Raw genomic sequence first — 26,036 nt, forward strand, 5'->3', positions numbered from 1 at the left:
ATTCCTTAGCTGGTAGTCCCTTTCTTACATTACTGCAAACTCTTGCTTTCATAATCACATATCCTATTTTTTAACTCTGGTCCTCTTCACTCTCTTCTAAAGACCCTTGTGTTTCCATTGTGTGCACACAGATAAATTAGGATAACCTCTCCATCTCAAGATCCTTAATTTAATCACGTACACAGGGCCCTTTTTATTATGTAAGGTGACCTATTCACAGGTCTGGACATCAAGTCATGAATATGCTTGGGGGCCAGCTTTTCACACAAATAGATGTGTATGTTTCACTTCCGAAAGATAGATTAACTGGACTGGAAATTCTGAGTTGAATATTATGGTGGATTCCTTTATTACTCAGCAAATATTAACTCTGTTCCTCCCCATACCTAAGGTTTGAGTGCATTTTCCCATCTCAGTGAATTTGAACTTGTTATAATCAAAGGAATTTGACTTTAAAGCGTAAATTCTGAGCACCCTTTTGAGTTTTGCCCTACCTCGTGAGAACAGGGCCTTGATAGTGACTACTTTTCGAGCCTAGTTTCCAGAAAGAAAAACAACCAAAAATAGCAGAGTCATGGTGATCCTCAGATCTAGAAAATAAGTGTTTGCTGTGAGTCACAGTGATTTGAGAGATTCTTTGCTATCACAACAAAAGCTGACTAACACATAGAATATGAATATAATTAGTTTTAGTAGATATTACCAAATTGTTCTCCAAGTCCTGTAACAATGCAAATTCATACAAACAATGTATGAGAGTATTTTTTCTTCTGAAACTCTGCTACTCTACTAGAAAGAAAAAATGATCTCTTATTAAATGTTGCTAATGTGGTGGACCATAAAGGTATTGCTCAATATACTTGTAAGTTTTATTTCCTGGACTACAAAAAATATAAATATTACTTCATATTTTCACTTACTATTTAGACTTGATAATGACAACTGCTTACTTTTCTTTAATCCTTTTTCTTTAAATTTGTAATACATTTCAAAATGATCTCAAACCATTTCTTCTGTCATAAGGTTGGTAAATATTTTATATTTCTCCCAGTCTAATGTTAGCTGCTTACTGTGTGTGTGCATGTGTGTGTATATATATATAATATTCTATAATTAACAACACACACTATATATACATATGTAATATTCTAATTTTTTATTAAACAAATACGTTTGTTTTTATTTCTTCCCTTTACTTTCTTGATTATGAAGGTTTTCCCTATGCTTAGAATGTCTTGTGATACTTTTGTTTTATTTAGTTAATCATTTATTTTTGTATTTAAGCTTCTAAACCATCTGGAATTTATTTTATCTATGATGTGAAACAGACTCAAACTTAATTTTCTTCCAGATGGGTAGCCAGTTGTGCCAGCATCATTTAGTTTAACCATCCTTTTCTCCAACATTAATATGCTGCCTTTGTTCCATTTTAAATTCTCATATAAATATTTTGACTTATTTTAGGATTTTGAATGTATATTTCATGTCATGAAATTTTCTAAGTCCTAAAGTCATAATACATAACAAAAGAACTAAATTTCCCGTTCTCATTGAGTTTATAGTCTAGATGGAAGAATCAGAAAATAACAACTGGCTAGCTAAATATATAAATAAAGATTTGATGGTAATAGAGTAACGTAGGAGATAAAGATTCAAGAATGTTCTTTTAGAAAGGGGGCCCAGTGATGTCCTTTTTCATAAAATGACATTTGAACAGACACCTGAATGGAGTTGAAGAGCAATTTATGTGTATGTCTAATAGCAAAGCTTTTGAAGTAGAGGGAACAGCACATGTAAGCGTCCTTAAACCAGAATATACCTGGCATGCTTTATCTAAAAAATGGCAAGGCTAATGTGACTGCATAATGTGTCAGAATACGTAGTCAATTATCAGCCTAGACAAACTAATTCATTTTCTATTCTTATTCCAATACTCTGAGTTAAACACAGAACTATTATAATACATTCTAATATCAGTAAGGCAAGGCAATATTTGCTATTCTTCTTTTGACACTTTTCTTGTATAGTATTTAAGACTTTATATAAACTTTAACATCATTTTCGAATGGTCTTCTTTGCCTAATAAATAAGCGATGAATATATACTTAGATAGAAAGATAAAATTTACATGGGGTCATTCCAATTGGAATTGACTTAATTTTTATATTATACTTTAATCTCATATTTTATATTAATTACTTTAATATCGGTCCATTATTGTAATGTGTCTTTGCATACAAAGGCATGCCATTCTTTTTAACAGGTTTTTGTTTTATTTCATTTTGTTTCATTTGTATCTTTCACTAAAATTACATAGGGATCCTGTTCCTTTATGTTAAATTTATTTCTAATCATTTTATAAATTGGTAGCTATTTTAATTATTTTTTGATTGCCCTTTTCCATTGCTTATTGCAAGAATAGAAAGAATATGCTTATTTTGTACATTTATTTTATATCCAGCCACCTTACCAAATCTCTTATTATTTCTTAGTTATTTTTTTAACTGAAACTTGAGGTTCTCTATGTATATAACCTTGTTAAAGTGAAAGAATTTTAAATCTATTGTCCTCAAGTATTTAATTAAAATTATTTAATTTTTCTGCTTTTGATATTTGGTAGAATACAAAACATCTTTGAGTGCTAATGTAGGTAGCAGTCATTTTTCTTTCATTTTCCTGATATTTATCATATTACATAATCTTACTCAATTGTTATTTAACTACAATTTCTTAAGAATGGTTCATGAATTTATTAAATATCTTTTTAGAATCTTTCACTATATTCAGCTAGTTTTCTTCCTTAGTATGATAATATAGAGAATTATGTTGATATATTAGAATGAACCTTACATTCAAAGAATAAATCCAGCTTCAAAATGAGTTTCCAAATATTTTCTATTATTTGTTTAATTTTTTTCTTCTATGTTTATTTATTTTTCTTATTTTGAGACTTCTACTAATGGTGTACTAAAGATCTTGTATTTTTATCAAAGTCACTTATAGCTGCATTCTTGATTTTTATTACCTTATATATTTTACTTTGTGATTTTTTTCTGTGTTCTCTATTACTCTCACATATTAGTTACTGGAAAAGTGATGTTTTATAATATTAAATAATCTTATCCAAGGGTATATATTGCAATAAGATTGTATATGATTATACATATTTTTTTCTTTAATAATGTTTTAGTTTTTTAGGCTGACTTCTTTTCCCCTCCAACTCTGTTTTGTTTTCTGTGCTTCCTCTCTATTTGCAGACTTTTGTTTTCTGTGCTTCCTCTCTATCTAGTTGCAGACCCTACTGGGTGTCTTGTTATGTTCTTTTGACTGCTCCCTGGAGCTCCCGTGAAACCTTAAGTAGGGGAGTCTCATGAGATGGGAAGTGCGTAAATATTTGGCCTGTAGAACAATGCATAGTTGCAGCTGATAGTCCATGCCCTGATAGAAAGCAGGGCCCAGACTCTTGTGTTCCCTAGTCTTCTCTTCTCTTCTCACTTCAAATATTCCTCTCCCAAGTATTCCAAAAGATACAACACACTAAGCACGACCCATATAAATCTACACCTCTGGAGGTTCAAAAGACATGGTGGGTCAACAATTCACAATGATCGCCCACTAGTCTCTAGGCTTTCTTTTGACTTGAAGGGGAATCCATTCCTCATATTTGTTTCCACTAGGATTGTGAGAAAAGCTGAGGCTTGACAACACTCTCTAGATGCTGCATATCTGCTTGTCCTAGTTCTGCTCATCACAGTAGCATATTCAAGGCACCATTTTGCAGAACCTTTTTAAGGCTTAGTTTTGGAGGGAATAAAACATATTAGAAATCAGGCCATTTCTGGAAACAGTGTACATGTTGTCCCACCTTTGCCAAGTCATGAGACATTAATGAAATGTATTACTTTTGTGTCACATATTACTCAATATTATTATTTTATTATTATTTTTCAAATTTAGAAGCACTATTTCCATAGTTATGCATACCTTTTTGAACATTTTTCTCTCATGAGACAGAGAATGAGAGACTCATTTTCTTTTAAAAGAAAAAATATGTTGAATTATTTGCTACATGTAAACATTTTATTAATAATAATCTCTCTTGTCTGCATGCTTTAAAGTCACTTTCAAGATTCCTGACATAAATTATCTTATTTGATTCCCACCATGATTCAGTAATATAAGGGCATAATAATAATAACAGTTGTAAATCATGAAATGCTTATTACTTAGTATATATTATACCAACAATTATCACCAGCTCTTTGGAGAATGTACTATTATTACCCACATCTTACAGATGAGAAAAATAAAATATAGGAGTATTAAGGAAGTTGCCCAAAATTATGTCTCTAATTAGTGGTGGAACTAGAAATTGGTATCCTCAAATTCTAATTATGGAATATGCACCCTTAACTACCATGTAATCATACAAGATAAATGTTACCATTCATATTTATAGATCAGGAAACTGGTGGAATCAGCTGGTTTGCTTGCTCACGATCACTTAGAAAGTAAATGGTGAAGAATAGACTAGAAATCCTGTCTTCTGATTTGACATACACATTTCTCTCCAGATTATAATATGTAACTAGTATACCCTGTCCCACTGTAGGCACTAATTAGTGTGCAATCATTGAGATCCATTTGGAGATATTACAATACCATTTAATTTAGCCATGGTTAAAATTAAGTTTCTTAAGAGATTCATATATGTATTTCTTAGGCATTCTGGAATAGGAAGAATTCTTTTCGTGTTATTACTGGTGCTGCAGATGCTGCAGGTTAATCTTATTATAGCTGTTATCTTTTGATTTCATTTAGAAATTTTTTCTCTTTTTATATAGATTTTGACAAATAAGAAAAAATAAATTCAGTTGCAAAGCTTTTGTAAAATGCAAGCTGATTTCTGCCATTATAAAGAAAATGTCAACATAAAAGCAAATGGAATGATTTTTAAAATTTAAATTGAGTCAAGTTTCAGAAATGTGTGTTCATTCAAGTCAATGAGTATTCACTGAGTTGTTATGACATGCTGGGCACAATGCTAGGCACAGTGGGAGGTAAAAAGATTATAAAAGTAGTCTCTGCCTTTAGGGGGCTCTGATTCAATGGAAGAGACAGGAATGTACACAAATAATCTTAATATTAGCCAGACTGTTATAAATGTCATAACAAAGGGACTGAGAAAGTGCAATAGGGATATAAAGGAAAGATATTATCTCCAACTGGGCGAATTTGAGCAAACAAATAAACTCCACAGCTGGTGCAATAAAATGTGATTTCAAGAAAAAAAACTTTAGTTTTAATTGCTTTCAGTGATATTAGGCAAGTTGCCAAAAAAATGTTTTCTTCAACATCAAGTTATATCTCAAGAATATCACTTTAAGAAGTTGAACTACTCATTTTGATATTTTAGAATAAAATATCCAATGTGAAAGTTACCTGAGTGGTTAGTTTTAATAGCCTATTTGTTTTTCAATGGTGCAAACTAACTTTGTAGACAGAGAAAGTACTTTCCAAAGGTAACACAGGACAGATCACTGAGTAGTTCAAATTAAGATACAGGTCACATGACTTTGGCTGAGCCTCTTTTCTATTTCACTGCAATCCTCCTCTCTTGCTTTTATTTCTTCATTCGTGCATCCTTCTTCACAAATATGAAGAAGATTTTACTCTGTGTCATACACTGGGTTCCTGCCCCATTGAGATCAGAATGGGCTGTCTTGTTTGAAATCATGACGAGTCATGTGAAATTTCAATCACCATTAATTCAGCATAGATCATAATGTGCTGTCTTTTGCGTATTTATTTCAGCTCTAATGAGTGGTTATTATGTGGTGATTAAGCAAAGGTGCTGCAGACTCGGATGGCCTGGATTCAAATCAGAGATACACCACTAGCTAATTTTAGAAAAAAATTCCTTAAAACTCTATGCTTCTATGACTCATGTTTAAAATGGGGAGAATAATAGTGCCAGCTTCATAGTTTGTTGCAAAGTTTAAGTAATCGAATAGGTGTTAAACATTTAGAACAGTGCCTGGAGCAAAGTAAGAATGCTCATTGTTTTTTCTGTGCTTTACTTTCCTCCACTTTAGGAGGAAATTGTTAGAAGAAGGTGGTGAAGATGGTAATGAACAGGTATTTGAGTAGTCAAATGTCCCACATTTGAACTTTAATAACAAAATTTAATAGTTTTGTCAACTGACTATCCATGAATTACTAGTACCATTACCTTTGCTCTTAGACAAATGAAGAAACTAGAGCTCAGAGAAGTCACATAATTTCATAGAAGACACAGATAACAAGATTTAGAGGAATTTTTTCAAGTTTTTAGTTGCTGGGATTCTGTCTGATTATGTATGCCACCAGATAATTCTAAAAATTACTAATTTTAGATTCTAGCTTTCAGTATAGAGATCTTTTAAAATATTGCCTCTGGAAAGGCAAATTGAATTTTTATATATACCGGAAAATAAATGTAAGCAATGTAAACATATGGCTATCGATTCCTTATTTCATGGCTCCATTTCATGCATCTCCTCATTCTCTAAGTTTAACCGTGATGATTATTTTTCTTTTGCAAGCCTTGAATAGGTCATGCTGATTCTGACCTCTTTACTTGTATACATGTTTGTTTGCTCTCTGCTTATTTCAGTTCTACCCACTGTTTCCAACTTACAAATACACAGAAACAAATACCTTACCCCTACCTTTGCCCATCTGGTTTCTACAGGTTACTCTCAACCACAAATTTAACATCAAATTATCTGGGCCACTTTCCCTGCCCCCCTCCATAATCTGTTTGGATGTCTTCCTCTGTCTTCTGCATTGCCTTATTTCCCTTTACCATTGCACTTATTGTGCTATATAAACCATATTGTACTTGTCTAAGTGTCTTTATCTCTTACTAAATTATAGACTCCCTAAGAATTGGGACTGAGTACCTTGCATTTACTGTTTAAATTCCATGCCTCATTCAGTTGATCCTGAATTGCACCTCCCTCAATAAGTATTTGATGAATAAAAGATTGACATAGTGAATGAATGAATGAAAAACTGTATTTGCCATTAGACTTCCATACTAAAAGCTACAACAAAATCTCCATCTCTGACAGCAACAAATAAAATTGATAGAAAGAGTTAAGTAACTATATATCTTCAAAGGATTTTTAAAATACTTGGCATAGATAAATCATTTTTTAAAAAGCTTACTCTCGAATGTAAGCCCATTTGTAAATTACAACATTCATTTCCCCACATTTGCTTACCTTGGACTAGAAAGACACTGAAATGCCATTTTTAGGACAGAGCTCTCATCCAGAGATTTGTACATAATTCATAGTTTAAGTTCTGCAAGTTTGCATAATAAATAGTTTAAATACTGCAGCAACAGAGCTGGAGAGGAAATTAGGATTCTGAATGAAAAAGTTAATTATACCTCCAAGGATTTTTTTTTTTTTTTGCAATACATTAAAAACAAGCTTAGAAGAGGATAATTTAGGCTAAAAAGAGATGGAAATGAAGAAGACTATGGGAGTGGTGATAACTGACAAGTTGTCTTATTAAGTGAGGGTAATTAGGCTAAATTAATTTTAAAATTGTAGTAGTGCATTCTGGATCAACAATAGCGTAGATAATTTCCAGGGCTAATGATCTTGCAGCTGGGGCCCTTTCTGTTAGATGGACTCTGTTCTTGACATTATTGGCCATTTTCTCTGCTTTAGCCATTCTATTTAGGTAACCTGGGGGGTATAGTTTAAAACTGGAATTCCCACCCATTTAGCTAGGCTGCCAAAACAGATCAAAGAACAAGTGATTCTCATCAAGGAAAAGTGGCATTTTGTGAAAAGACATCACAGGATATTTCTTCATCTATTTGTATATCTGTTCATCTGCCTAGCCAAGATATGAATACTATTACTACTACTAATAATAAATAGTATTAGTATATAATTTTCAAAGAATTTAATATAGGTCTTGGTACTGTACTATGTCACATACATTATCTTGTTAATTTAAAAACAAAAAAAAAGCCCTGTAAAATGCACACAAAAACATTAAACCCAAACTAAGGACTCAGAGCAATGAAGTGTCCTGCCCAAGAACAATCAGTTAATTAATAATTGGCAGATTTGGGGTCTGCTCCCTAGCAGGATGACACTAGTGCCACTGCACACCCATTTGCCTTATGCTGGTGTCAAGAACAGAAACCATCACTCGAAGATTTTGTAATCTGAGAAGTAGAGACATGAATAGTGGGAAAGATTCACCTTTAAAAATGAATATTGGAGCATAGGGAAGAGAGAAAAAAATTTAAAAAAAAAAAAGAAGCAGAGGGCTTAGACTCTAGTCTTAAATAACCATGACATAGCTTGTGAAGTTGAGTTTATTATGTGACCATTATAGCTGTCACATTCCATTATGTAAAAGGAGGCAAATAACAAGACTTTTAACTTACTAAAAAGACATTCCAATCATGGTGATAACTCATTCCTGTCTAAGGGAATGCCCCTTCAAGTCCCTCCTATGGATAACTGTCTCTGTTCACACCCCCTGCTGAAAGAACAGCACAATAGCCTTGATTTCCAGCATGGAACAGGCTAACATTTCCTACCCCTATGCTTGTCCACCACAACTGCTCTAGATAGAGCAACCAACTTATATGCAAACTGGAAGAGTATGAGTTAGCTTGGTAGGAAAAGTTCTACTCAGAGTCACACCCTTACTCTTGGAAATGTGTACTGCAAAATCAGATTAAATGAGGCAGTTGATACCTTGATTTTTCTCTATCAGCGCACAGTCTGTGCACCACCAAAGGCTGGCAGCTCTTACTTAAAAAGAGACTGAATCTGCCCACTTTCTACCACCTCTTCTTCTACTGCCCGCTTTGTAGCCATCAGCATCTCTCCTGTGAATTATTCCATTATCTTCTGCCCTTGCCTCAACTAGATTTATTTTTAGCATAGCAGCCAGAATGTAATTCCTTTGTTCAATAGCTTCCCATTCCTCTCAAAGTAAACCAGAGCATTTAAGATAGTTTGCAAGGCTCTCCACAACCTGGATCCCTGCCTTACCTATTTAACCTCACTTCCAACAACTGCTGCCCTCCCTGCTCATTTCACTCCAGCCACTCTGGCCTCTGTTTTTCTCCTTGATGTTCCGACCACTTGCTCCCATGCAAGGACCTTCACATTCATTTTTAACTTCCTTTACAATGTTCTTCTCTGACATATCTGCATGACTCACTCTCTTGCCTCCTAAAGGTCTTTGTCAAATTTCACCTTCTCAGGAAGACCTCTGACCACTCTGTTAAAAACTGTAAACACTTATCCCCACCCAGGTCACTTCTCATCCTCTGCCCCTGCTTGACTTGTCTCTATTGTGTGGATTATCCTCTAATCTAGTAGGTTATTTACTGTCTATATCTCCTACCTAGAATGCAAAGTGTCTGTAAGCAGGGGTTATTGTCTGTTCATGACATTAATGTATCACTAGCATGGCAGACATTGCTGTCACACAATAAATATGTGTTAGATGTTGGTTGAATAAGTGAATAAATAAGTGAATGAAAGGTGCAACGAGAAGCCAAAAGACCAGCCATAAAAGGCTATTACTGAGTGATAGAGTTCAGCAAATAGAATCTACCAGACAGAATCTATGGCTATAGAGAGTAGATCTAAAGTACAGAATAAAGAAGCCGGTGAAAAAAAACTAGAACAATCACGTCTTGGAGGGAGGAAGCACAGATTCGTGTTTTAAAGTCCAAGGAACCACCTTACACTCCAATTTTCCTGTGACCCAGCCTGCTATATGGAAACACCACTAAGATTTCAGATCAGTCATAGTTACTCTTAAACTCCATCCTCTGCCTCAAAAGTCTACCTTAGATTCAGTCTTTGTTTTTAATACTTAAGCCCAAATAAACCTTTGCCAACAATTCTGAATTGTTTTGGCATGCGAAATGTTTTACCTGGCACCTGTAGGTATACCAACTCATTGAGTAACTCATTGACTCTTCCTAGAAATGTTTCATCATAAACATTGTTATGACCATTTTACAAGAATCAGAATCTCCAAGAAGGTAAGTCATTTACCAGAGTCCCACATGGTGTTGCAGCAGGCCTGAGATTACAGTGCAAACTTTCTGACCTCAAGATCGTGGTCTTGGCTGTTTTTCTACACTGCAGTGCCTCTTCAGGGTTTTATGGGTAGCCTTTGTCTTCAAAGGTGCAACCACATAATTGTCTATATGCATCCTTCTTATGATTCTGAAACTCTTACAATTCTTGTGTCCTCACCTAGCATTACCTTTCAGAAACATTTAATTTGCTACCTTAATTTTTGATGGACCCATAGAGCTAGGGAAATGTAAATATCTTTGTTCCTTCTTTTATCTTCTGAAGATGCCATTTTGCTTTTCTGCCCCCAACCCATATCTTCCAGTAAGTAACAAGCAGGATCATGGCTAGCGATGTATCAGGACATTCAGGAGCCAATTACACAGGGATGAAACAGACACTTGACAAGCAAGAGCACCCTTCCGGCCTTGATGGACAGCTGATCAGCAATTAAAGGCATGGCTCATGGCTTAAAGGAAAGAGTGCTACTTATCTCATGAGCACATACACATATATACACATAAAATACATCTTTCCAAAGTCTCTGAATCACACAAATATTGTCTTGGACCTCCTTCTTCATACATACGTTAGCTAATATAAATAGCTTGCCCAACGGCACACAGATAATCAGGATTCTGTTTCCTAATCTGCTCAATTGTTCTTTTCTGGTCAGTATGTTGTCTCTTGACTTTTGGAGATAAAACTCAGTTTTTGGCCTTATTTCCAAGACTCACCATGGTGTGAACATTCTCAGAGCTATCCTTCCTCTGTATCCCAGCCTAGAAGCCACTTCTTCCATGAATGCTTTCACTCTCATCATCCCTTTTATTTGATGCCTTCCTTTTATTAGTTCATGTTGCATTGTAACACCTCATTGCAACAACTATCATAGTCTGGAGGGTTGTAATTGTGATAGTGTTTCTATGATTTTCTGATTCCTACTGGAAAGATGCAAAGCTTTTCAACAAGAACATTGACTAAGAGGGGCCAGAAGCTACGACTTTCCCCCTCTGATCAGTATTCTTTCTATTTTTAACATTTTCCTGGATTCCTGATGCTTTCTGAATACATGAAATGGTGGACAAAACTAATAAGATTCCTGCTAATAATAATTTACCTTAGCTTACCTAATGACTTTGAACCAAAGGTAATCAGTAGAATTAAATAGAAACATAATCTCCCCTCATGAACTTTTAAGTATTCAATCAACCAGGCCCCAGGAGGTATTTCTACCAGATTTGTCAACTGGGAGAGATTAAACAAAGAAATAACGACCACCACAAGAAAACCCAGCAATTATAATTCAGGCTTGAGAGCAGCTTTTCCAGTTGAGTTTAGTGCCAGTCCTCATTGTGTTCTCCTTGGTGGGGCCACCCAACTCTCACCTCTGTTTGCCCATGTCTTCACCAGCCACACTCAGGTATAAGGAATAGATGAGCTTTCAACCAGTGATTTTGCCCTGCAGGAGCTAGGGAGAACAGCATCACTCCTAAACTAGCAAAGCTACAGAGTATGGGCTTCCATATTTGCCCCTGGTAAGCGAACTTAAACATGATGATATTTCTCAAACATGCTTACTTTCTTTTTCTTGAACCTACTATATATTCAACACTTTGCATATTCCAATCACATCATGAAGCTTTATTTACATTATTTCATTTATACTTATGCCAGTGAGACAGGCATTGACCAGGAAATGTTAAGCCCGACCAATGAACTTGGCTGTCTGCCCCTGGGGTCCATGCTCTTGGTCCCCAGAATTGCATGGCAGCCATGAACTCCAGCTGGCTTGGCTGAATCCATGGCCTTTGTTTTTAATGAACCTGGTTTTCCTTTGCCTAGCTCTGATCCTAATGCAAAGAGTCACCATGGTAGTCTCTATTCCACAGGGAACAGATGGGCCAGAATTTGGATTCTTCTGTCCTCTTTTGCCAAGACTTCTGATAACGTATCTCTTTAGAGACACATTCCTGCTCCAACACATGCCTAATTGCAGTGTTCATGTAGGCACTGTGATTTAGACTGTCACCCTTCATCTTCCTACCATGCTTATCTTATTCCATAGCACACATCATGGCCCAGACAATATCTTAGTTCCCTTTTCTGGTCTCTGCATTATTATACATATTCCATCATGGATATGCCCAGAAAATGGGTTTGAAAATCTGGGATGGGTCAGCTTTCAATGTTGTCTTTACTTTTTTGGCTGATATTTTCTGAAACTTCTCTTCCTTCCATGAGTATCTAGACCTGTCAGTGGGCTGGTGGATAGCATTGCTCTCTCTGAAAATGGCATAGACCCATCAAAGCCAAAGGAGAGGTGATTAGTTTATAATGCTAATCAGACAGAGGCATTTACCAAAGTGGTTATAAACATGAACTCTGGGCTCATATTACCTGTGTTCAAAACCAGGTACTACCATTTACCACCTGACTAAAGGAGGCAGGCTATTTTATTTCTGTGAGCCCTAGAACCTATACCTGCAAAGTCAAGATTGTAATGTCTCCTGGAGTTGCTAGTGGAATCTTGTAAAATGCTTCATGTATTGTTTGGCTTATGCAGGCCCTTCAGCATCATTACTGTACATGTTATAGAAGCAGATGTGAAAAGCCAAGTCCCAGGACCAGGGATTAGAGGGCTGAAGATCTGGGTGCTGGGAGCATGGAAGCATGTAAGTGAGACAAGGGAGAACTTGTTTAGACCCCATGATTTCACAGTGGTATTCTCTGTGAAATTCCCACAAGATGTGTGAAAGAGTTGACTTCATTTAAAGAGCCAGAGGCAGTATGGTAGTCATCATAAATAACACCCATTTCCAAATTACTTTCACCAAATAATAAAAAAAGCAGAAATATTTCTCCTGAATAATTTAGAATATTGAGACAAGAATAGGTCAGAGGACAGAAGGGTAATTTGCTCAATCATTCACTTGTTTTTGCTTGGAAAAATTGATCTCCTAAAATTAATATTTGAGGAAAATTTTTAGTTAATGTAATATTTGCTAAACACAAAAGGACATATGAAATGTATATATACATTCAGAAGCATAATAATAAAAGAAACACTTCAATCTACTGCCCAACTTAAGATCTAAACAGCAATGGCAGTTTCTGTTTGAAATACCTGAGTATGTCCCATTCTGATCTTTTCTTCCTCCCTCCTCCTTAAAAATAAATTCTGTCCTGAAATTTTTGCTTGATTTTCTTGCACTTATAAAATTTAGTTTATCACAATGTACATGCCTCTAAGCATATTATTTAGCTTTGCTAATTTGTTAGCTTTTTAAAAATGCTATTGCATTGTAAGTAGTCTTAACAGTTGGTTTTATTTTGATTCAACATGTTATGTTTAAAATTCATCTATATCGTTTATACCTACAATATATTCATTTTCACTGCTATAGAACCTTCCATTGTGTGGAGTCATTTAAAAGAATATTCATGATCACAAGATTTTTAAGAGCACAGATTCAATTTACTAATCTCACCCAAATTTTTACAATGACTTACATGTTGTTCTTTATTTCTTCCAGATTCTTTCACCTCTAAACCAACTTTCATAATAGGTGCCAGAGTTCTCTTCCTGAATATAAGGATTCTATTAACATTTCCCCCACTTAAAAGTCTCAGTGGTTTCTAACTGCCCCCAATATAAAATCTAAGCCACTGGGCCTGCCTTCTTGACTCATCACAGTCCCACTCCAATATTCCTTTCAGGTTCATCTTCGATTATAAATTCTGTCCATCCCATCTTCTTCTGACACACTCTTTGTTTGCCTAGACCATCAGAAATACCACCACTTCCTAAAATCACCTGCATTCCTTCTGTGCATTCAGTTTCCTTTGCAAAAAAGAGTTTCTCTTATCTTTGTTGAAAAAATAAAGTGCTAGGTATCATTTAAGACCTGGTTTTAAAATTACCTGGATCCCAGAAAAAAAAAAAGGGACAAATTATTCCCTGCACTTTGCACCCATAACATTTAATTAATTTGTTATTTATTATTTCTGTCTTTTTATATTAATAAAGAGATACATAATATCTTGAAGACAGAAAGCTTCATCAAGTCAAGGACCACATCCCTTTTATGGTTGTTTTCTCCCACTACCCCATTCTCACCCTACACATGGCTGTACTCCAGTAGAAAGTTTAGGCCTGATACCTAGAACAGTACAGGTCTGACAACAGTTGCTAAACTGACTAGGGAGAAGAGACTTGAAACTCCATCTTGAGGTCCATGTTTAGAAATCACTAGGATCTTTTCTGATGACTGCATAGCAAATTGGATTTAACTTTTCAATTTTGCATTATTCTTATGTTATTGGGATTATGATGAATAATGAGATAATAACAGCAATTAGCCTCTGAATGACTAATAGTCCATCTAATTGATTTTGAACAATTTGAACATCTTCCCTCAGCCAAAGTAGAATAGGGTGGGGCAGAGAGTATTCCATGAATATTCCTGAGAATGAAAACAAGAAAATTATGTCCAATGACCACTGAACATAGTATGGAAACTTCCTAGGGTTGGGGATGGGGGAAGGTGCAATTTAACAATTGAAGCTTGCTTTCTGACAAAAACTTGAAGTGTCAACAGAGTATGTTTCCAAAGTTTGCTATGTTAATTACTTAAAGCTTAGTGGAGTTTTCAACATGAAACTAGCATTGCATATTGTATTTTCAGTTCCTCCCAATGCACCAAAACTTATTGAGTCTGTAGTGGGCCTAAAGTTCAATGTTTGATCATGGCCACAGATTATTAGAGTCATTGAGCAGAAATGTCTTCAAGGGCCAACTTAGGTCCACATTGAGACTGCTTGCCCACTGCAGTGGCACCTGCGACCCCACTCTGACTACTACTTCATCACCATAGAAGTGGATCTCACCTAACTGCAGGCTACTGGGAATGGGGACTTTAGTTTTTGTCTAGAGTTTAAATAGAATAGGGTAGGAGGAAGAAAATGGTAGAAAATGGAAGAGTAAGATGCAATCATTTGAATGCAGAGATGTAATGCAGAGATTTTCTTCCTGTTAGTAAAATCTCTGCGTTCATCTATGAGGTTCACATTTTTTGGTTAGTCTTTTACTTTATTCTGCAGATTTTGGATATTTCTTCACATGCTTTCACAGTTTCTTCCATTCCTTGCTGCTTCTGACTGGATTTATTATTGTTATTTCTAGTCTTAAGCCAATGCACAGGATGCAGCCTTTTATTAAGAAGCAAGGAGAAAGGTAATATCATAGAAACATTTAATTCATGCACAAAACATAGGAATGAGTTCTGAAGAATACTAACAAATAAGTATAGCACTGAGGATCAGCTAGGGAGACAGGCACAAACACAAAAATCTATAACAAGTTATATACACAAAGTTATATAAGAGCTTCAAAAAGTAATTAATTTTTATCAAGTAGTATTTGAAGAAGACTCCCTAGAGGACAAGGCATTTGATCTTGGTTACAGGAATTGTCCAGACCCGGATGTTCACTGAGCTTTCCTGATCCTTGAGATCTTCATAAGATAGTTTCAGGTCCCAAATGTTGTCACCTTTGGAATTCTAAATCTCATGAGATATCATCAAGTTTCTGAGGAGGTTTATGGTTTAAATTCATAGCTTAGACATGTATGAGTCATCTCTGTGTCCCATGCATTATTCACATACCCAGAGACTGCTCTGAGCTGAGTCAAATTAACATTTGTCTTTGAATTTTTTTCACTTATATATACATACACATGTATTCACATACACTACACGTATTTCATGTATATTCTTTTTTTATTATTATTATACTTCAAGTTATGGGACACATGTGCAGAACATGCAGGTTTGTTACATAGGTATACATGTGCCATGGTGGTTTGCTGCACCCATCAAGCTGTCATCTAGGTTTTAGGCCCCGCATGCATTAGATATTTATCCTAATGCTCTCCTTCCCCTTGCCCCCTAACCCCTGACAAGCCCCAGTATGTGATGTTCCCCTCCCTGTGTCCATGTGTTCTTATTGTTCAACTTCCACTTATGAGTGAGAACATGCAGTGTTTGGTTTTCTGTTCCTGTGTTAGTTTGCTGAGAATGATGGTTTCCAGCTTCATCCATGTCCCTGCAGAGGACACGAATTCATTCTTTTTTATAGCTGCATAGTGTTCCATGGAGTGTCTCTGCCACATTTTCTTTATCCAGTCTATCATTGATGGACATTTGAGTTGGTTCCAAGTCTTTGCTATTGTGAATAGTGCCTCAGTAAACAGAAGTGTGCTTGTGTCTTTATAGTAGAATAATTTATAGTCCTCTGGGTATATACACAGTAAAGGGATTGCTGGATCAAATGGTACTTCTGGTTCTAGATCCTTGAGGAATCACCACACTGTCTTCCACAATGGTTGAACTAATTTGCACCCCCACCAACAGTGTAAAAGTGTTTCTATTTCTCCACATCCTTTCCATTATCTGTTGTTTCCTGACTTTTTAATGATCACCATTTTAACTGCCATGAGATGGTAACTCATTGTGGTTTTGATTTGCATTTCTCTAATGACCAGTGATGATGAGGTTTTTTTCATGTTTGTTGGCCACACATATGTCTTCTTTTGAGAAGTGTCTCTTCATACCCTTCACCCACATTTTGATGGGGTTGTTTGTTTTTTTCTTGTAAATTTATTTAAGTTCCCTGTGGATTCTGGATATTAGACCTTTGTCAGATGGATAGATTGTAAAAATTTTCTCCCATTCTGTAGGTTGCCTCTTCACTCTGATGATAGTTTCTTTTGCTGTGCAGAAACTCTTTAGTTTAATTAGATCCCATTTGTCGATTTTGGGTTTTGTTGCAATTGCTTTTCGTGTTTTAGTCATGAAATCTTTGCCCATGTCTATGTCCTGAATGGTATTGCCTAGGTTTTCTTCTAGGGTTTTTATGGTTTTAGGTTTTATGTTTAAGTCTTTAATCTATCTTGAGTTAATTTTTGTATAACGTGTAAGGAAGGGGTCCAGTTTCAGTTTTCTGCATGTGGCTAGTCAATTTTCCCAGCACCATTTATTAAACAGGGAATCCTTTCCCTATTGCTTGTTTTTGTCAGGTTTGTTGAAGATCAGATGGTTGTAGACGTGTGGCATTATTTCTGAGGCCTCTGTTCTAATTCATTGGTCTGTATACCTGTTTTGGTACCATTACCATGCTGTTTTGGTTACATAGACTTGCAGTGTAGTTTGAAGTCAAGTAACATGATGCCTCCAGTTTTGTTCTTTTTGCTTGGGATTGTCTTGGCTATACGGGCTCTTTTTTGGTTCCATATGAAATTTAAAGTTTTTTTTCTAGTTCTGTGAAGAAAGTCAATGATAGCTTGATGGGAATAACATTGAAACTGTAAATTACTTTGGGCAATATGGCCATTTTCACGATAATGATTCTTCCTATACATGAGCATGGAATTTTTTCCCATATGTTTGTGTCCTCTCTTATTTCCTTGAGCAGTGATAGAAGCAGAAAAGGCCTCCAATAAAATTCAACACCCCTTCATGCTAAAACACTCAATAAACTAGGCATTGATGGAACCTATCTCAAAATAATAAGAGCTATTTATGACAAACCCATAGCCAATATCATACTGAATGGGCAAAACCTGGAAACATTCCCTTTGAAAGCCCGCACAAGACAAGGATGCCCTCTTTCACCATTCCTATTCAACATAGTATTGGAAATTCTGCCCAGGGCAATCAGACAAGAGAAAGAAATAAAGGGTATTCAGACAGGAAGAGAGGAAATCAAATTGTCTCTGTTTGCAGATGACATGATTGTATATTTAGAAAACCCCATTGTCATCAGCCCCAAAACTCCTTAAGCTGATAAGCAACTTCAGCAAAATATCAGAAAGCAAAATCAATGTGAAAAACTCACAAGCATTCCTATATGCCAATGTTAGACAAACAGAGAGCCAAATAATGAGTGAACTCCGTTCACAATTGCTACAAAGAAAATAAAATATCTAGGAATACAACTTACAAGGAATGTATATTCTTTATACGCAGAATATTTAGTGCAAAATTTGGGGAGCTAAGAAGAATTTTAGATCACAATAATTCAAACCACTTGTATTAGTCTGTTCTCACACTGCTAATAAAGATATACCCTAGACTGGGTAATTTATAGAGTACAGAGGTTTAAGGGACTCACAGTTCCACATGGCTGGGAAGGCTTCACAATCATGGCAGAGGGCAAAGCAGAATCAAAGGCACGTCTTAGACGGTGGCAGGCAAGAGAGAGCTTGTGCAGGTGAACTCTCGTTTATAAAACCATCAGATCTCTTGAGACTTATTCACTACCACAAGAAGAGTATGGGGAAACCACACCCATAATTCAATTATCTCCACCTGGCCCTGCCTTTGACACATGGGAGTTGTTACAATTCAAGGTGAAATTTGGATGGGGGCACAGCCAAACCATATCGCCACTCAAAACTGTTTATTACATATTCTTGGTTATAAGAGTCCCTTTGTTGCTTGATTGAGGATTTTTCATGGCTGTTTCATCCTGCAAGGTATCCAGGCCTCATATTATCTTATTACTCCTCTCGTTTCTTTCTATTCCATGATTCTTCCAGACACCATCCCTCCCAGATTCCTTCACAAACTTCAAAATCAAATTTATTCAAATTTTCAAGATAATTTAGCTTTTCCCAGCCCCTGCTCCTGACTCAGCTCCATGCCACCACTGGCTATACAAATTTGTTAAATAACATCTGCCCTGCTTGGAACATATTTATGATTTATAGGCTAATTATTATTTCATTGGATATACTAGAGTAAAGATGTCCAAGTAAAAGTAATGTGACTGGAAAATCTTTACAAATATTAATTTTTTACTTAATTAGGAACTCATCAAATTTCTTCTCTGGACCCAGAATCAGTGCGCCCCCCCCCCCCCCCCCCCCCCCCGCCAGCATACACTCCTGGACATAAGCCCTGTCCTGCTTTAAATAACACTACATTTACAGCAGAGAAAGGCATAAAGTGATTCTGAACTAGAAAAAAAATATATAAAATGTACACATGCATAATCAGTACCTCACCCCACAACCCCTGGCGCAACACATACACACAGCCTGAGACTAGATAACATCCTATAGATTGGGGCAAAATGAGAAAGGAGGAACAATGGGATGTGTCATCAAAAGGAGATTGCCCTGTTTTGCCTGAGATGGAGCACCTGCAGCCAGCACAGGGACAGGTGTGGACTAAAGACCATTCCATCTCTATTTCAGTAGCATGCAGCACATCTCATCTGGGTTGAGGAGCTCTGGAGGAGTACTTGTAATTGCTAGCAATAAGTCGATGATCAACTGTCAAGGGAAACTGCTACTTGCACCTTAATCTTTTAACACCCCTCTCTCACACACACACAAACACACCAATAACTATGCTGTATGGACAACTATCTTTCTTCCTTTCTTTTTATTTTTTTTTTTCATTCTGTTGCTGAGGCTGGAGTGCAGTGGCACCATCATAGCTCACTGCAGCCTTGAACTCCTGGGCTCAAGCAATTTTCCTGCCTCAGCCTTCCAAGTACCTAGGATTACAGTCACATGCCACACCAGGCTATTTTATTTTTATTTTTTTGTAGAGACGGGGGTCTCATTATTTTGCCCAGGCTGGGTTTGAACTCCTGGCCTCAAGCAATCCTCTCAACCCAGCCTCCCAAACTACTGAGATTACAGGTGTGAGCCACCACGACTGCCAAACAACTATCTTTCAACAGAAATATAATTACAAACTTTGGGAACAGACACTAAGGGCCTAGACATCTAGGGTGGTGATGATGATGTGGAAGGAAAGCAGCCCCTAGCAACACATCCTGACCTCAAGCTATCTTTTCTCAAGATACACACAAATATAGATGAACCAAGCAAAGTTACCCACTGAGTTAAGATACTGGTGAAACATCTATCCCATTGAGTATCAAGATAGGAGATTAGGGGAGGGGAAAAGGCAAGGAGGGAACTGACAGATGCTGGCAATTCCTAGACAGGCCATCCAGAAGTGGGTTTGTGAGCCAGATATCTAGAACTGAGGGAGGAAGACATAGCCTCTTAATTGGTTTTGGGCAATGAAATATGTGTGGGCCACTGATAATAACTCCAGGTCCAGAACTGTAGGACCCATCAGCAGCAGTGGTGGAAAAAGGGAAGAGCTGAAATTTTACAGAAGGACTTACCCTCCATATGTCCTCCACTTTTCTGTTAGCTTCCAGCATCTGTATCAACTTCATCACGTGTGCATTTGTCGCACCAGATGTCATCTTCAAAATAAATTTTGTTAAATTTGTTTTTATTGATACATAATAGAGGTACACATTTTCAGGGTACATGTGATCAGTGATACATGCATATTTTTGTAAATATCAAATCAGTGTAACTGGGATATCCATCAACTTAAATTTTAATGGGTGATCAAATGTCTACAGTGTGCCAGGATATGTTATGCATTTCGGTGCATTCGCCTATATATCATTTGGTCGTCACATTGATCATAAGGCATTGATATTTTATTCCCATTTTTCAGATTACAAAAATAAAGTGGACCAAAGGTATGAATTGATTTACTTAAGGTCACAGAAGTAATAAATGTCAGAACCAGAATTTAAACCTGGTCTTCTGATCTCAAGTTCATGATTCTTTCCACAGCAGCAATATATTCTTAAAATATTAGATTTATAATGGATGTTAATAATTATTTAGTCCAGGAATGACAGATATATTCTAAATGATGGGCCAGCTTGGATTGTTCCAGGCTGCCTGGAGTGTGTGTTGAGAAGAACATGGGGACCCATCACTAACTCCGTGGGAAAAAGTATCATGATTGCTTCTCAGTGTCTGCCTCAGACACCTCTGCCAGGTACTTTCCAACTTTAGCTTAATTCTCTCTTTCCATTTTTACAGATGAGAAAATTAATGCTGGGAGATTTAAAATGAATTGCCCAAGAACACACAGTATGGCATTGGCAGAGCTGTGGGTAAGTCTCCACCTTTCCCGATTTCATATCTCTAGCTCTTGGCCTCACCCTGGTCCTTCCCTCAGAGTTCTCATGGGAGACCTGCCAAATCACTCAAGTTTTCTGAATCTCTTTCTGACCTCGTTTCTCTCTTTCATATCTCATATATGATATGCATATCATCTGAGTAAAGAGTTTTGAAGAGGAGTCCATTGTAAAACACTAGCTTGCTATCGTCAATAAGATTCCGCAGTCAAGGTTTTTGTTGAGGAGTTGCTGAGAGGGATATATCACAAGGGATTAATGTGCACCAAGTGCCGATGCTGGGACTGGATGAGCAAATACAGAGCAGTTAAGAAATAGCCAGACCCAGCTCAGCATTTAGCAACCGGCTGGTGCTAAATTTTCCTCAATGAGTTTTACTTGATCGGTTCAAGGCACCATACGGTGGTTCATTGGTGCAAGGAAAATGGCTGAAGCTCTGTGTTTAAATTTAGGAGAAACAGTGAAAAACAGCCATTTACTGAAATGTCATCCATTTAATGGGGGAGAAAAAGTACGTATATATAAAATGAAGCGGACATTTAAAGACTCTAGATCGTTCAGACTGAAAATTATTCTATAGTAGTATTTAACCCATAAGTTATAAAATTAAACGAGACCATGCTTATCAATTATTTAACCAGTTTCTACAAAACAATAATTGCTTAAAGGTCAATAAATAATAATACTTTTAAAGGAGAAAGTGTTGTAGGGCTGTGTGCATGTATAGGGGCGCAAATGCATGTATCGATGTATGTGTGTTCAGTTAATCATCTGCTTAACTAAATTGTCCTTGTGCTGTAGACACTCTAGTTTTCTTCATATTTGTAATTGGAGAACAACCACACTTTAAACTGGAATGTCCAGGTATTGCTTTTTCTTTTTCACTGAACACAGGCATCTTATTAAATCTTCTGGTGTTCATGAGATGTGGACAAATAAGCATTATTAGATTGGAGTTGCTAGTGCTGAAACTGAGTCACAGAGACATTATGTGATTAGCCCTAAGTCACACAGCTGTTGAATGCCAGGGCAATCATGAGGAATGGGTTCCCTCACTCCCAATTCAGAGTTGTGGTCTCTCTCCCCTTTGTATTAGGATGAAAAATCCCTCTCCTCTCCCACCCCTTTTTTCCCTCTTCTCTATTCCTTGTATTTGCTTTTTCTGTTGCTTACTCTAACTCAAATCAAAAACTATTTATAAAATATATTTCATGTGTCCACTGTTGATGACTAGACCATGAATAAACCTTGGTTTGTATTAATGACAAATGCTGGTGGTTGCCTAACCTCCATTTTTCTTTTTGACAGTTCTTGTTAAAATCATTACTGCTCCTTTGCTCTACATAGTGTATTAGTCCGTTCTCATGCTGCTAATAAAGACACACTCAAGACTTGGCAATTTATAAAGGGAAGAGGTTTAATTGACTCACAGTTCAGCATGGCTGGGGAGGCCTCAGGAAACTTACAATCTTGGTAGAAGGGGAAGCAAACATGTCCTTCTTCACATGGGGGTAGCAAGGAGAAGTGCAGAGTGAAGGCAGGAAAAGCCCTTTACAAAACCATCAGATCTCATGAGAACTCACTATCACGAGAACAGCATGGAAGTAACTCCCCCATGATTCAATTACCTCTCACCAGGTCTCTTCCTTGACATGAGGGAATTATGGGAACTATAATTCAATATGAGATTTGGGTGGGGACACAGCCAAACCATATTATATAGGGGAGGAAGACTCTATTCCAGACTCCAGGAATAAATCCAGAATTCCTAGGGAACACTGATCATGTCTTTGCTAGGGATGTGCTTAGCAGCATCCTGTGACCATGCTCGGGACAATGCAAGGAGATTTACTCAGGACTTCTGGGAAAGGTTTTTGTTGTTGTTTTCCAAGATGATTCCAAAAGAAATGTTCACTTTCTTGTAATGGATGTTGGCATATCTGGATAGAAAGCTAAAATTGCACCTGCTTTGTTCCCAGAGGGAAGCCAGATTTCTGGCATTCCAGGGATGGACATTCTGGGTCTCTTGGTATGTGAAATAAGCTCCCATTTGAGATGTGGTTTCCCTGTTAGTGGCTACTAGAGGCATCTTAACAAATAAAGTAGCCTAAAGAGACTTCGCTGCTTTGATTATTACTATAGTGCATGGTTACACACTGTGGAGTAAGACTCAGAATATTGTTTCTAGCCCTTGCTAGATGTGCAATGCTGTGCTGTTTGCTTCTGGATCACAGAGCCTGGTACTTTGTAGAAGGTTAATAAGTAGTTGCTTAATAAATTAATTGATTTATAAATGAATTAATAAAAGAGTTACAATTAGGTCATAGGATAGTTGTGATGATAAATTTAGATAACATGCATAAATATGTGGAAACTGCCTGGCATATGATTATTAAAATGAATAAAGACAACCACTTTTCTAAGTATTGGCAAGATACCAATCTTTTTAATACCCAGATTAATCTATCTTTTTAATACCCAGATTTGCTCATGAGGCTCAACACAATAAGACTGTGGGGAGAAATGAATGAACTTTGGAAACTGTAAGTCATGACACAAGAGTGAAGCATTCATTCATGTACTCATAAATCTGCTTTATATACTTTCTATGTGCTAGATACTATTGTAAGCATTGGCGACACTATGCTTAGACATTGCCTGCCTTAGTTGAAATTATAATCTGTTGGAGAAGAGATGGACTATGAAAAATCAAATAAGTAAAGTGAATAGCATAGCATTAGAAAGTGGTTCACTCTATACCACCTCCAACACAACAATGGCCAAGACAACAAAAGCAGGAGAGGAATATAGAGGATGTGGTGGAGAGGATGATGCAATCTTAAGTAGCGTAATGAGGGAATGTCTGAATAAGAAGATAACAGTTGATCACAGAGCTGAAGAAGATGATGGAACAAGTGTTTCAGATGTGTGGGGCAATTATCTTTCAGGTTTGAAAAACAAATAAAAGAGAATAGTACATTCAAATGTATCAAAGTGAGAGTATGTCTAATGTGATCTAGAATAGTAAGGTGGCCAGTGTGACTGAGTTAGAGTGAACTGAAGGAGACTATTTGGAAGTAATGCCAGAGTTGGTCAAAAAGACAGAGTAAGACTCTGTAAGTCTCTATAAGAACTTTGGCTTTCACTCTGAGTAAGATGGACACTGATTGAAGGAATGATGCCATCTTTTGAAAGGAATTCTCTGGATACTGTGTCAAAAGATGATGCTGTCCTGGGGTCGGGTGATAGTTGTTGATAAATGAGCAATGGTCAGGTTCTGGGCATAGTTTGAAGATAAAGTGAACAAGATTCATTGACAGATAACATGTGAAATATACAAAAGAAGGTATACATGGATACAAGGATACCACAGTCATCTGGCCTGAGAAACTGAAAGGGTGAAGTTTCTATTGAAAAGTATGAGTAACACTGTGGATGCAAGTCTTGGAGGGCAAGATTGGGGCATTGGTAATAGTTGATATGCCTGTTAGACATGCAGTGGAGATGCTTGGAAGAGTTGGATATAGAGACCTGGAGCTCCAGAGAGACATCATAACCAAAGATGTAAATTTAAAAGTCCTTAGTGTAAAAAGGCATTTAAAACAATGTACCCAATGGGGTAACCAAGAAGGGACTGTAGATAGAGAAAAAATGGAGCCCTAAGACACCCGGTGTTTAGAAGTGAGAAGATAAAAGGGACCCAGAAAAAGACTCTTTAACTGTTCACTGAGGTAAGAAGAAAAAATGCTGAGACCAGCTCAATCAGGGAGACCCTAACACAGTGGTTCTAGAGGAATTAAAGACACATACACTGAAATACAGAGGTGTAAAGTGGGAAATCAGGGTTCTCACAGCCTTCAGAGCTGAGAGCCCTGAACAGAGATATACCCATGTATTTATTAACAGCAAGCCAGTCATTAGCATTTTTCTATAGATATTTGATTAACTAAAAGTATCCTTATGGGAAACGAAGGGATGGGCTGAAATAAAGGGGTGGGTCTGGCTAGTTATTTGCAGCAGGAACATTCCCTTAAGGCACAGATCACTCCTGCTGTTGTTTGTGGTTTAAGAATGCCTTTAAGTGATTTTCCACCCTGGGCTGGCCAGGTGTTCCTTGCCCTTATTCCAGTAAACCCACAAATTTCCAGCGTGGGTGTTATGGCCATCATGAACATGTCACAGTGCTGCAGAGATTTTGTTTATGGCCAGTTTGGGGGCCAGTTTATGGCCAGATTTTGGGGGCCTCTTCCCAACATGTCCCCCTTCTTTGATTTGCAAATCAATAAAAGCAAAGGCATCTTTGTCACAGTGAGCTACTTCTCGCAGGAGTCAGGATCCACATCTGCAGACTATACAAAGACAAACAACACAGATTAAAAGCACAATCATCATTGAAATTACAGAGCTTCCAAGTGTTTCTATCCATTTTAATGGGTTACTAGCTGCTTATTTGTCTGCAGCTCCTTTAAGCACTCTAGTTCCTGGCATTAAGGCCAGGTGTGCCTGGGATGCTTTAAATATTTGTTCTTTTAATTTTGCAATATTCAAAAACAAATTTGTAAAGTGTCCTTTTATATGCTTTTTTATTCTTTCCCAAATTTTGATCTTATTAAGAGCTATTAATAGTGTCCACAAATCCTTAATGTTTAGCTCCTACAGTGGGCCATATCATTTGAGGTTGAGGTGCCATTATACTGCCATGGTTTCAGATAATAGGAACTCTTGCCATACTTATTATATCTACCATCTGACCATTTTGTTCAGATCAGCTGAACATAGTGTGGCCGTGGCACGCAGAGAGGTGCAATTCAAGCTAAACATCCCCTTAGGGGACCAATTAATAATGATTCCACAGGAATAGTTGTGCAGCACCTCTCCCTGTTCTG

General features: G+C 36.9%; 1 long non-coding RNA gene across 2 annotated transcripts in view; it reads left to right on the plus strand.

The window, feature by feature from the left end:
• The first annotated feature begins 725 nt into the window (after positions 1 to 725).
• LOC134756841 (uncharacterized) overlaps positions 726 to 26,036 on the plus strand; it is a 78,907-nt gene continuing 53,596 nt past the window's right edge. The window contains exons 1-2 of one of the 2 annotated variants that reach the window (XR_010130139.1): positions 726 to 844; positions 21,053 to 21,126. This is a non-coding gene — a long non-coding RNA (uncharacterized lncRNA). Of the gene's footprint in view, positions 863 to 21,052; positions 21,127 to 26,036 lie in introns of both variants that reach the window. The other variant, XR_010130138.1, reaches the window with a different exon arrangement.

This window comes from Gorilla gorilla, chromosome 13 (assembly GCF_029281585.2).
Source record: "Gorilla gorilla gorilla isolate KB3781 chromosome 13, NHGRI_mGorGor1-v2.1_pri, whole genome shotgun sequence".
NCBI lineage: Eukaryota > Metazoa > Chordata > Mammalia > Primates > Hominidae > Gorilla > Gorilla gorilla.